Raw genomic sequence first — 12,455 nt, forward strand, 5'->3', positions numbered from 1 at the left:
CTTATTCGTTCTCAATTAACCATGGCACTTCAAATCTAAGTGTAGGTAAACTGTGCACAATTTGCACATTAGTGTAAAGTCGATACAGCTGGTTACAACAGCAGTACTTGTATATAATATATTTCTACTTGGTCTTGTTGATATGGTAACTTCCAGTGTCTTCTTATTAACGCTTTCTTTTTCTCTATCATCACACCATTACACCATCTTTTATTACTGGTACAAGAAGTCAGTTAATCATCATTCCATCAGATATGTTTCTTACTACTGAACATCTAGAAAAGTAACATTTTAGATGCATTCACTAATTGCTATAGTTTCTAGTTGCTGTAGCTCTGTAACTACCAGTGCTACAAACCTAAAATCAAGTGGCACTATAAATATATACAACTTCCAAACACCTTTTCATAAGTGTCCAGTCTTCTATTGCGGAGATCATTTGTATATGCAAAATGTTACCAAACTCCTAAGTTTCATGAATTATTTTAGAAAAATATATATATTCTTTACTGTACAGTTTATTTCAGTTGTGATCTATTTACAGAGATTTATTTTATTCCAAATGTATACTGTATAAATAATATAGCATTTTCAACATATTTTAAGTATTAATTCCAGAGATCAAAAACATGTTCAAAAGACCAATAGACTGTGTAATATTATATTGTTCTGTGGACTGTGTAACAGAGCAGTCCTAGATGGTAGATTTTACTAACTCTTCTAAAATGAAAAGTGGTGGTGTTAACCGTAGCAACCAATTAGATTCTAGCTACCATTTCTCCTAGAAAATGATAGATAGAATCTGATAAGCTGCTATGTGCAACACTACCACTTTTCATTATTAGAAACTTTAGTAAATCTACTATAATTATTCAACCATTTGAAAGTAGACAGCAGTACCATTTTACAAATACATTGTGGAACACAGACTTTTCCTGAATGTCATAAAATGTGAACTATAATTATTGTTAAATCCTAACATATATAGATTAGGTAGTGTTAACTGCACAGATGTCCCTGCCATGCAGAGACTATGGAGTATATATTCAGTTACAGTCTGAAGTTCCGGCAGGTTGGAAAGACGGCACTTTCCGTCGATAATCGGAACTTTCCGACACTTCAATATTCAATTGAAGTGCCGTTTTTCCACCCTGTCGGAACTTCTGACAAGTTGAAAAACACACAGATGAGCAGAATCCATGTGTTTTTGACCCCGCCATTGTCGAAAACCCGTTTTTGACCATTCATTTTCGGCCATAAGAGAGGAAATAAATGGTTGGAATGGGAGAGGAAACCGGCGGAAATGGCCCGCTATTGAATACTGATGTGTCAGATCCGACTGTAATTGAATATACCCCTATGCAAACTTGCAGTGTCTGGCAGTTTAATAAAAATAAAAATACACTTGCCATTCTCTGATAAGGCCCTAATACAATAAAACCTGTATAGGGAGGAATTCAATTAGCCGCAGTAATTTACCACTGGCACTTGATCCTAGCCCTGCCACCGGCACGTATTAGGCATTTTACTTCAGGACCTGCTGAGGTTCCGAAACAAAATCCCTGATAAGTGCCATTTTTTTTTCACAGCGGCAATTGCAAAAACACATAGGTTTGGGAAGTTATCCTGGATCCTATGTGTTTTTGTGTGAAAACATTGTTTGTTTCATGAGAAAAAAACAAAACAGATTTTAATTGAATTGCCCAAAAAAACATTGGGCAAAAAAATTGTGATAAAGCCCATTTTTTTCTCATGAAACTATATCGGGCACAATTGAATTCCCCTCATAGTATGAGGTAGAGATGAGCAAATTCTCAGCAGAATTCTGATCAACTTTAAATGTGCAGTAGATGAGGCTGTGCAGCAAAGGTGTGATGTTCTGGAACTATATAACCTCTGAGTTTTGTTCGCTGTTCTGTTTTCTGGCATTCCACATTGTGTTTGTAAATCCTGCATGCTACAATTCATGTACTTAGGGCCCTATTCAACAAGTGCCGCTAATGCGATGCGATTGCATTATGTCTTGTTCAAGCCCAGTGCACATGCGCGGGCCGGCCAATGCGATCGCATCGCATTCATGTGAACATCTCTGCCTGATTGACAGGCAGAGGCATTGGTGGGCGGTCGAGGGCATCGGTGCGGTGTTGCAGGTGTGGTGTTGACTAGGCGCTGCGTGGGTGTGGTGTCGGAAAAGGGGGCAGGTGTGTGGCGGCTGCGTGACTGAGAAAGTGGCGGAGGCCCGACTGCCTTTGCAGCCATGCTGCGGAGGTAGGGGGGCTTCCCTTAATCAGCGATACGATCGCAATTGAATTGTGCTTGCATCACTGGGTGGCCTTGACCTGTGTTGGGCGGCCCCCAGCATGCGATCGCATGCAGTTGCAGTTTTGCTAAATTAGCAAAACTGCAACTGATGCTGAATAAGGCCCTTAGTTTATAAAGAGAGCTGGGACAACAGTGGTGTCAATTTGTTTTGTAGTGTGGCTGTTTTACAGTGTTTCTTTTTCACCATATCGGTTCTGAAGTTTGAAAATTGCAATAAAGTTTTTAAATAAAAACTAAAAAAAAAATGTAGATACATTTGAAAAGTTGGATAACATTTGAGCATAGAGACATTGTATATTATTTCTTAAAATGTTTCCTTGCAAAATAATGAATATGTACTCTGCATACAGTAATGTTTGAATTAAAAATGCAAAAAAAGTAAAAGTTATATGACCTATAACTATGCAGACATTGTAGCATCTTTTGAGTGCCAGCTGCAAACACTAACTTTTTAAAGTCATGTTAACAGTATTGCAGTAATAACACACACATTGGTGGTAGAACCAAAACAAATTTCACAATTTTGAGATTGGATTGAACAAATCCAGCAATCTATTAGTAAATATTATTCTGGAATATAACTGACCGCCACATATCTGTATTTTTATTCTGGATTGGCCATACATTTAAGAACTCATTTCAATAGTTTGAGCATCTAAATCATAATAAGGGAGAAGTGTGGACAGGATAAAAATGATATGGGATTTCCAGGCAGTAAAAAACTGATCATACCTCACACACGTTTAATTGCATTACACCATAGGCAGTGTAAGTACAGTATCTCTTGCACATAACTGTACTAAGATGAAAAGGCATAGAATCCTAAGACTATAGGTAAAGGTGGGCTTTTGTACGTAATGCATATCTGCAAATATATGTATAAAGACTGGAGAAGTGTACAGAAGTGATAAGTGGAATGTGATAATGCACAAGCCCATTAGCTCCTATCATTTTTCAAACCCAGCATGTAACTAGACAGGAGCTGATTGGCTGGTGCTTTATCACCTTCCACTTTATCACTTCTTTATCACTCTTCAGGTTAAATACATCTGCCCCCCAATATGTGCTCTCCCATGAGATATTGAATATAAAGATGTAAATGCTACAATATTAAACAACTCTTTTAGACTGATACAATAGTTTTTATTTCATAGAAATCTGTTAAACTCAGGACAGTAATAACTAAAGGTTAACTTAAAATAGTATTAATATGTCCAAAAATGTGATTGTCTCTGACTTGGGGGGGACACATTCGGTTTTTTTTTACAGTTTGTGGCTAAAAGTTTGCCATGTTTATTGTTCCAGAATAATAATTACTAATAATTAAACATCTGTGCCAAAAGTGATTTGGAAACCGTTGTTGAACCACCAGCTCCCAGCATGCTCTATGCTGTTCTGTATAATATACAATTCAGTTCCATTATCTGCTGACAAAGGTGTTTGAAAGGGTGTAGTACAGCTGACCGGCGGTCAGGAGACCCCCGGTCAGCTTACCGACACCGGGATCCCGGCAGCATACCGACGCCGGGATCCCGGCGGGGAGGGGCGAGTGCAGCAAGCCCCTTGCGGGCTCGCTGCGCTCGCCACGCTACGGGTTCGGTGGCGACCTGCGGTCGCCACGGGTTCTATTCCCACTCTATGGGTGTCGTGGACACCCACGAGTGGAAATAGTCCCTGTTGGTCGGCATGCCGACCATCGGGATAGTGAGCCGTCGGGCTGGTGGAGGAGGTAATTTGACTGTCGGTCAGCTGACCGGCGGTCACATGAATACCAACCGTTTGAAATCAGATAGTGGAAGAATGCGTTATCACATACAGTCCGATGACCATAAGCAAGTAATAAGCCCACAGCTACCATTGATGTAGCTGCTTTGTCTACTAGTATCTCTTCCTGCCTGTGAGCATTTTATTAAAGGGAAGGCAGCACTTCCGGTGACATTGTATGCTTTCTATTGTATGCTCTCCATTTCCTCCGTGACATTTACTATATAGTCTTTGTATTATAAAATGTTCAGTCCATATACCCTTTGGAAGAGAAATAACATAAACAACTATGTTGCACTTTCTGTATATGAAACCCATATTTAAATAACTTATTTTTCTCCATTCGCTATTCTGAAATTGTAAGAAGCTGTAATATACATGATATCAACATGTGGTTGCAGTCTGCTTCAGCCCAAGAAAGCTGTGTTTTGTAAAAATATAAATGTGTAAAAACTATTGTACTCGTCTAGCAAAACTATAGTTGACAAAATGATTTTTTTCCCTGTGAATCAAAATATGTCTATATTAGTGTCATTCTGTTCATAAGGCAAAATAATAAATAAATTGACTTCATCTACTGTCTGCTTGCTTGTTTATCCAATGTGCGGTAAAGGTACAAGATTTTAGAGTAGGTGGTATAGTGTATGCAAATGCTGTATGTCACGCCTAACCACCAAGTCTAACCACCAAGCCAAGCACACTGATGTATAGTATACATAATTACCCTAACTACTGTCATATAACACTTCAAATATATCTTATCAGAAATTAATATGTGATATGAACCGAAGTTCTTTCCTATCCGTTGCCTAAAAACCAGTGATTTCAGTGAATATGCTCTCGTTATTTCTGATTTATTTGCCATTCATTAAAAGGAGAATTAGCTTTATCAGTAAAAATAATATGAATGAAAAAATAGTTTTACTTCTTCCTGGTATTATAAAGTGCAGTGTCACCTCTTACCGTTAACCCAAACCACTAAACCAACCCTGGTACCCCATCACAAATACTGTAACCCAATCCCCTAAACTAACCTTAATACTGTAACCCTAAAGGGCAGACTGGATGGGCCATATGGTTTTTATCTGCTGTCAAATTCTATGTTACCCTGCAGATTTTCTTGGTGCAATTGCTCCATTGATAGTTGTACAAACGGGCTGGGACCGTATTACCGGCGGCAGGGATCCCGGCGGTCTTCATCCCGATGCCGGGATCCCGGCCGCAAAATGCCGGCTGTGCTTGCCACACCGCAGGCTCGTTCCCACTCTGAGTGTCGTGGACACCCACGAGTGGGAATAGTCCCTCCTAGTTGGCATGCCGACTTTCGGGATTTTGAGTGGGAGGGATGCAGGGGGTGGCTATGTGACCATCTGTCTCCTGACCGTCGGTCACATAACTACATCCTGTACAAACTATGACAGCTGCTGGCTATCAAGTAAAGACAGTCATCCAATCACCTTCTTCCAACACCCTCCTTTCATTGTTACTCACATTCATAATCAAGGGCTGGAGATAGTAAGGGTCGAGTTGGTTTTATCTCCAGACCCAGGAGGAGCCATAGGGGAGAGACTCCCAATACTGTGCTAGTTGATGCACTCTGAAGTCAGTCAGTCAATAGCTCGATAGCGTAAGTAACTACCCAAAGCATGAAACAGACCTTATGTATAAAACAGAAAGTTACTGGATTAGCCGAGACAAGCACCGTAACCATATACAGATGTGTCCTCTTACATCTTTGCTCCGTACGCTACAAGTCGCGCTACACATAATGCGTGAGTGCCGTGTGACTCTGTAGCACCGAGCGTTTTTCTCTCTCCATTTTTACTGGGAAAATGCATCTTAGACGCAAACGAATGCCCTCTTACACAGGGGCAGCTTCTGCTGATTAAAATGATATGCAGCACGCCCATATTCTGTGTGTGACTGCGACTGTATTTGCATATAAAATGCTATGCTACTGTGTTTTCATGGAAAAAACTGTAATGTGGCATTTCGGATGCAGATAGAGACACTATCTAAGACGTATTTCCGGTGAAAAAAATTCAAGAGAGGCGCTCTCTCCGAATGAATGCTTCCCAATACCCTTATCATCAGTCCATGGTCTGACGTACTGTATGCTATATGCTATCTGCAGCAAAATTAGACTAGAAGGCAACTCAGGTAAGAGGAAACAGAAATGTGGTATGGAAAAGTGAGTGTGAGGGAAGGAGAGGAGTGCACACGAAAGGAAGCTTGGGTGGTAATAATAGAATTTAAAAAAAAAATTGATATTGCATGTATGTCCCAGTGTTATGCTCAGCATGCCAGAGACAAAAGGCCAGGATCAAACTAGCCCACAGGGGTACCAGGGAACACTGACACCAGTGCCTATGGGCTCCACCTCTTCTTCTAAAGTAAGGTTACAGACAGTGCACTCAAATTATACATTGTTACTCTATTAGAGGGTGCGTTACCTGGTAGAGCAGGAACATGGATGAACATAGATGCTTGGTTGGTTTCTATAGAAACTACACCAAGATCCACCTTCCTGCCAATCAAATTAGCATTTGGGATAATGTTTCTTGTGTTAAAATAACATCTATATAATAAGCGAGAAAGTATGTTTGTTTGTCCTTCATGCACAGCCAGAGTTTTGTGCTTAGCTCCACCAATTTGGCATGGTGGTGTAGTTTTGCCTAGGTAATTGCCAAGGTTTGAACTTCATCGGGGTTACATACATGATATAATATATTTGGCTTACCATACTATCCATTTAAACTGGGACACTCATGAATTATATAGGTTCTGTGGCTGGCTTTGTTCTCTAATGGGCAAAACCATGTGCACTGCAGGGGGGGGGGGCAGATATAACATGTGCATAGCAATTTAGATTTAGGTGGGTTATTTTGTTTCTGTGCAGGGTAAATACTGGCTGCCTTATTTTTACATTGCAATTTAGATTTCATTTTGAACACCCCCCACCCAAATCTTGTCATTTGCTCACTTCCATTACCAGATTTTCATTCCAACCAGCCAGATTGGAATATAAATCTTTAGGAGTATGGGCACCTTAACTCTCTCTGCAAATGTTATATTTGCCCCACCTGCAGTGCACATGGTTTGCCCATTAGAGAACAAGTCTTAATTAGGCCCTTAATTCAAGCCAACATTTCACCTGCTTTTAATCAGCCATAGAAGCAATGTAATTCATGAGTGTCCCAGTTTAAAGGGATAGTATGGTAAGCCTATAAAACAGCACACACACTTATACATAATGGACACTCACAGTGGGGAATTCAATTGTTTATTCGCGGCCGATCTCCTGTCTAAAGTGTTGGGTATTCAATTGCCTCCACTTATCGTGCTGAATCGCGCCCATTACAATCGGATTTAGGCATGCAACACACCTAAACCCAACTACGGTAATGGGCATGAGCGTGAAAAGGTCTGTTTGGGCGCCCAAATGGGTCTCTATGCATATTTCAGCTTGCCACCCCCATGGGTAGCGAGCTGAAATAAACTTCTCATGCCCGTCGGCAGCAACACTTGAATAGCTGCCGGCAGGCGCTTGTGGGTGCCGGGATCCACAATAAAAATTGAATCCGGACCACACTAACACTCATGCATAATACACACACACACACACACACACACTCTCTCATTCTAATGGATAATATACGCACACTGTCAGACTCTCATGCATAATACACACACACACATGCATACTACACACACAAACACACGGTCACATTCTCATGCATAAAACACACAGACTGTCACACTCTCATGCATAATGCACAGTCACAGAGCAGGTGGAACCCGCTCAGCGAAGGGATGCAGTGCAGGTAGGCGCCAGGCTCTAACTGCTGTGCATCCCTTCACTGTGCGCTGTTGTTGCTTGCTGCCGCTGTGCCTATCACTGTACCAGCAGCGGCAGCTGGCAGCATGGATTCTAGTCGCCCCACTCCAGCCCTGCCACTGATGTCACCTCCTCCTGTCCTGTGTCAGCGCTGTGACGCTAACAGGAGGAGGTGTGGGGACGGGACCAACAAAGGATGGCTTCGGGAGCAGAGAGCTGCAGTTACTGCTGACTGCAGTACTGCCAGGAGCCACTAGATGCCCCCATCTCCATGGACGGAAGCCATCTTATCACCGGACAGGACTCAGAAACAAAAGAGTGAGACTGCCCGGGACCAGTAATGAGGAACTAAAGTGATTTTTCTTTTTATTTGTGATTATTTATCTATGTGTCTGTCTATTATCTATCTATTTATCTATGTGTCTGTAGATTTATCTATCTATCTATCTATCACATATCTATGGGGGAGTGTATTTTAGCATAGCAGGGCTGCGAACGCTTGTGCAGCCCTGCTATGCTATAAAAGTTTAAAGCAAAACAAGACCAGCCCTACAGCTACTCACCAGTACGACGGATACAGCGATGATGTTCCCGGCTGTGACGTCAGACATCCGCCCTCCAAACGTCTGGATCCACCTGCGTTGGACTCACCACGCCTGTAAAACGGTGAGTATCCGCCCCGTAACGCCTCCTGCCTGTCCGTCTTCTTGCGATCGCCGATGCAAACATTTCTCGCTGGCGGCGTCGCTTCCCGGCGACGACCATCGCCAGGCAATGATGCCCGTGCGCAATGCATCTGGCACGCATGCGTAGTTCCGACCCGTTTGCACCGCAGCGAAGAACCGCTGCGTGCGAAAGGGTCGGAATGACCCCCAATGTGAGGTGTAATGTGAACTAGATTGTGCTACTTTGTGGAGTAATTTGAATTGGTACTATTGTGTGGCCACACCCCACCCGCTTCTTGTGGTGTGCGACTTCGGTGCGCACTGTCCCTTTATTAAGTATGGGAGGGAGGGCACAAATTTTTAGTTTGCAGGGAGACGCCGAACACCCTTGCATCGGCCCTGCACAGTCACTCTCATGCATAATACACACACACACACACACACACACACACACACACACACACACACACACACACACACACACTGATGCATAAATAAACACACTATTCATTTTGGTGCACTGTGCAGAAAGAGAATTGGTGCCCCCACTCACCTGTATTTAAAAATAGTGTGCACCTAAAATATAGTGTGTGTTTGTGGGGTGGGGGGTTGGTTTCAAGGGGAAGCGGCGTGGCCACAGAATTGTACCAATTCACATTACACTGCACAGTAGTGCCTGTTAGTCACATGACACCACACAGTGGAGCCCCTTATTTACGTTACACCAACAGTTGAGCCCAGTGCCACACTGGGACATGAAGGGCCCACCGGCAGAATGTAGTGGTAGGGGCCCATGTTTAGGGGTGTTGCCAGCCACCACAGAGGTTTGGCTAACCATTATAGTGAGCATGGTCTGGGCCCCTTGATATATATATGAAGCAAATACTGCTAGTGCATTCATAGTAATATATCAGATTAATAACAGCAATGCTCTGTAGAAAATACACCATAGTCCTGTGCAGTATAAGGTAACATATGCATAATGTATAATTCAAGTGCACAGTCTGGAATATTATTCCTAGAGGAGGTGTGGCCTCATGCATTGGAGCCCATTGAAGGTTTCCCCTGTACCCCTGTGGGCCAGTCCAACCCTGGTAGTGCCCCTTATACATGTTACACCATAGTATGTATTATTATTATTATTATTATTATTATTTATTTATTAACTGTTTCTTCTATAGAGCAGCAAATTCCGTTGTGCTTTACAATTGGAAAGTTGTCCACCAGAATGCAAAGGTTCTTGGTGGGTTGTATAATATTGTCACACAGCAATGATGAACTGAGGTCGGGAGGAAGGGAAAGTGAAGAATGAGAGAATATGTGTGGATGCAATTTGTAGAGCCCTTTATACACATTATGCCATGGTAGAACACATTACACCAAAGTAGAGCCTCTTATACACAGTATGCAAGGCACAGAACCTACACCTAATTTCTCCTCCTCACATCCCCCCCCACCCCATCCCGCCACCCCACCCCACCCCACCGGGTGTAGTGTCAATGAGCAGTGTAGTGTCAGTGAGGAGGGTGTAGCATCTGAGAGTGTGTTTGTGTCAGCAGGGTGTAGTGTTGGTGAGCAGAGTGAGCTATCAGAGAGCAGTGTGTGTGTGCGAGAGAGCACCCTATAACCCTTCCCCCAATTCTGGAGCAGCTATGCTGCTGCTTATATTTCTTGTGGCTCTTGTGCTCCAGTCCCTCTTCAGACACTGCAGGAGATGGAAGGGGGAGGACAGCATATGGGGGAGAGGAATCATAAGAAGTAACGCAGTTGGCGACAGTAGCAGAAGTGTACATGATGTCAGTGATGCAAAGGGTAAGCTTGGGATTGGTGCAGCCAGCCATCAGTCACAAAAATTTGGAGGATAAAATATGGAAAGTTCAAGAACCACTTCCTCCTAGTGCTGAAGACAAAAAAAGAAATTTAAATGGTCTGAGGAGAAACGTAAACTTGCCAATATGCCATTTACGATACGGAGTGGCAAGGAACGCCTAAGGCCCTGGTCTATGTTCATGACTATTGGTTCAGCTTCACATGACGATGGAAGCCCTCAACCTCCATTTTGCCATTTAATTCCAGTGATTTTTCAGTATAATTCCAGTGATTTTTCAGTATAATTCCAGTGATTTGGACGTATAATTCCAATGATTTGGACATATAATTACAATGATTTTGCCATTTAATTCCAGTGATTTGGACGTATAATTCCAGTGAGTTTGCAGTATAATTCCAGTGATTTTGCCATTTAATTCCAGTGATTTGGACGTATAATTCCAGTGATTTTGCAGCATAATTCCAGTGATTTTGCCATTTAATTCCAGTGATTTGGACGTATAATTTCAGTGATTTTGACGTATAATTACAGTTATTTTGCAGTATAATTCCAGTGATTTGGACGTATAATTCCAGTGAGTTTGCAGTATAATTCCAGTGATTTTGCCATTTAATTCCAGTGATTTGGACGTATAATTCCAGTGATTTGGACGTATAATTCCAGTGATTTTGACGTATAATTCCAGTGATTTTTCAGTATAATTCCAGTGATTTGGACGTATAATTCCAGTGGTTTTGCCATTTAATACCAGTGATTTGGACGTATAATTCCAATGATTTGGACGTATAATTCCAGTGATTTTGCCATTTAATTCCAGTGAGTTTGCAGTATAATTCCAGTGATTTTGCCATTTAATTCCAGTGATTTGGACGTATAATTCCAGTGATTTTGCCATTTAATTCCAGTGATTTTGACGTATAATTCCAGTGATTTGGACGTATAATTCCAGTGATTTGGACGTATAATTCCAGTGATTTTGCAGTATAATTCCAGTGATTTTGCAGTATAATTCCAGTAATTTTGACGTATAATTACAGTTATTTTGCAGTATAATTCCAGTGATTTGGACATATAATTCCAGTGATTTTGCCATTTAATTCCAGTGATTTTGCCATTTAATTCCAGTGATTTGGATGTATAATTCCAGTGATTTTTCAGTATAATTCCAGTGATTTTTCAGTATAATTCCAGTGATTTTGCAGTATAATTCCAGTGATTTGGACATATAATTCCAGTGATTTTGCCATTTAATTCCAGTGATTTGGACATATAATTCCAGTGATTTTGCCATTTAATTCCAGTGATTTGGACATATAATTCCAGTGATTTGGACGTATATTTCCAGTGGGAATTGTTTGTGTCGCTTGGCTTAGTCATACAGCTACCTCATTGCACCTCTTCTACATCTTTGCATGAGGTGCTGTTTGGGGCTTAGTTTTTCAAAAGTGCCATCCTGTCTGACACTGCCGTATGAGTCCAGGGGTACTGCTGTATTAGTCCTGGGATACTGCTGTATAAGTCCACCAATTGCATAATTTTTGAAAAATGACAGGGGCGTGCAGGAGATGCTGTCAGTGGACCGAACAATTGCGGCCCACTTTCGACATTCAGCCACTGCGTGACACTACTAGATGGGCCAGGTGGTTGTGTCACTTAGCTTAGTCATACAGCAACCTCGGTGCACACCTTTTTCTTCTTTGCATCATGTGCTGTTTGGGGTCTTTTTTTTATATCTGCACTCCTGTCTTCCACTGCAGTGTCACTCCTAGATGGGCCAATTGTTTGTGTCGCTTGGCTTAGTCATACAGCTACCTCATTGCACCTCTACATCTTTGCATGAGGTGCTGTTTGAGGCCTAGTTTTTGAAAAGTGCCACTGCAGTGCCACTCCTAGATGGGCCAGGTGTTTGTGCCGCACACTTGTGTCGCTTGGCTTAGTCATACGGCAGCCTCGGTGCACCTCTTTTTCTTCTTTGCATCATGTGCTGTTTGGGGCCTTTTTTTATATCTGCCATCCTGTCTGACACTGCAGTGCC

Source organism: Pseudophryne corroboree, chromosome 4 (genome assembly GCF_028390025.1).
Source record: "Pseudophryne corroboree isolate aPseCor3 chromosome 4, aPseCor3.hap2, whole genome shotgun sequence".
NCBI lineage: Eukaryota > Metazoa > Chordata > Amphibia > Anura > Myobatrachidae > Pseudophryne > Pseudophryne corroboree.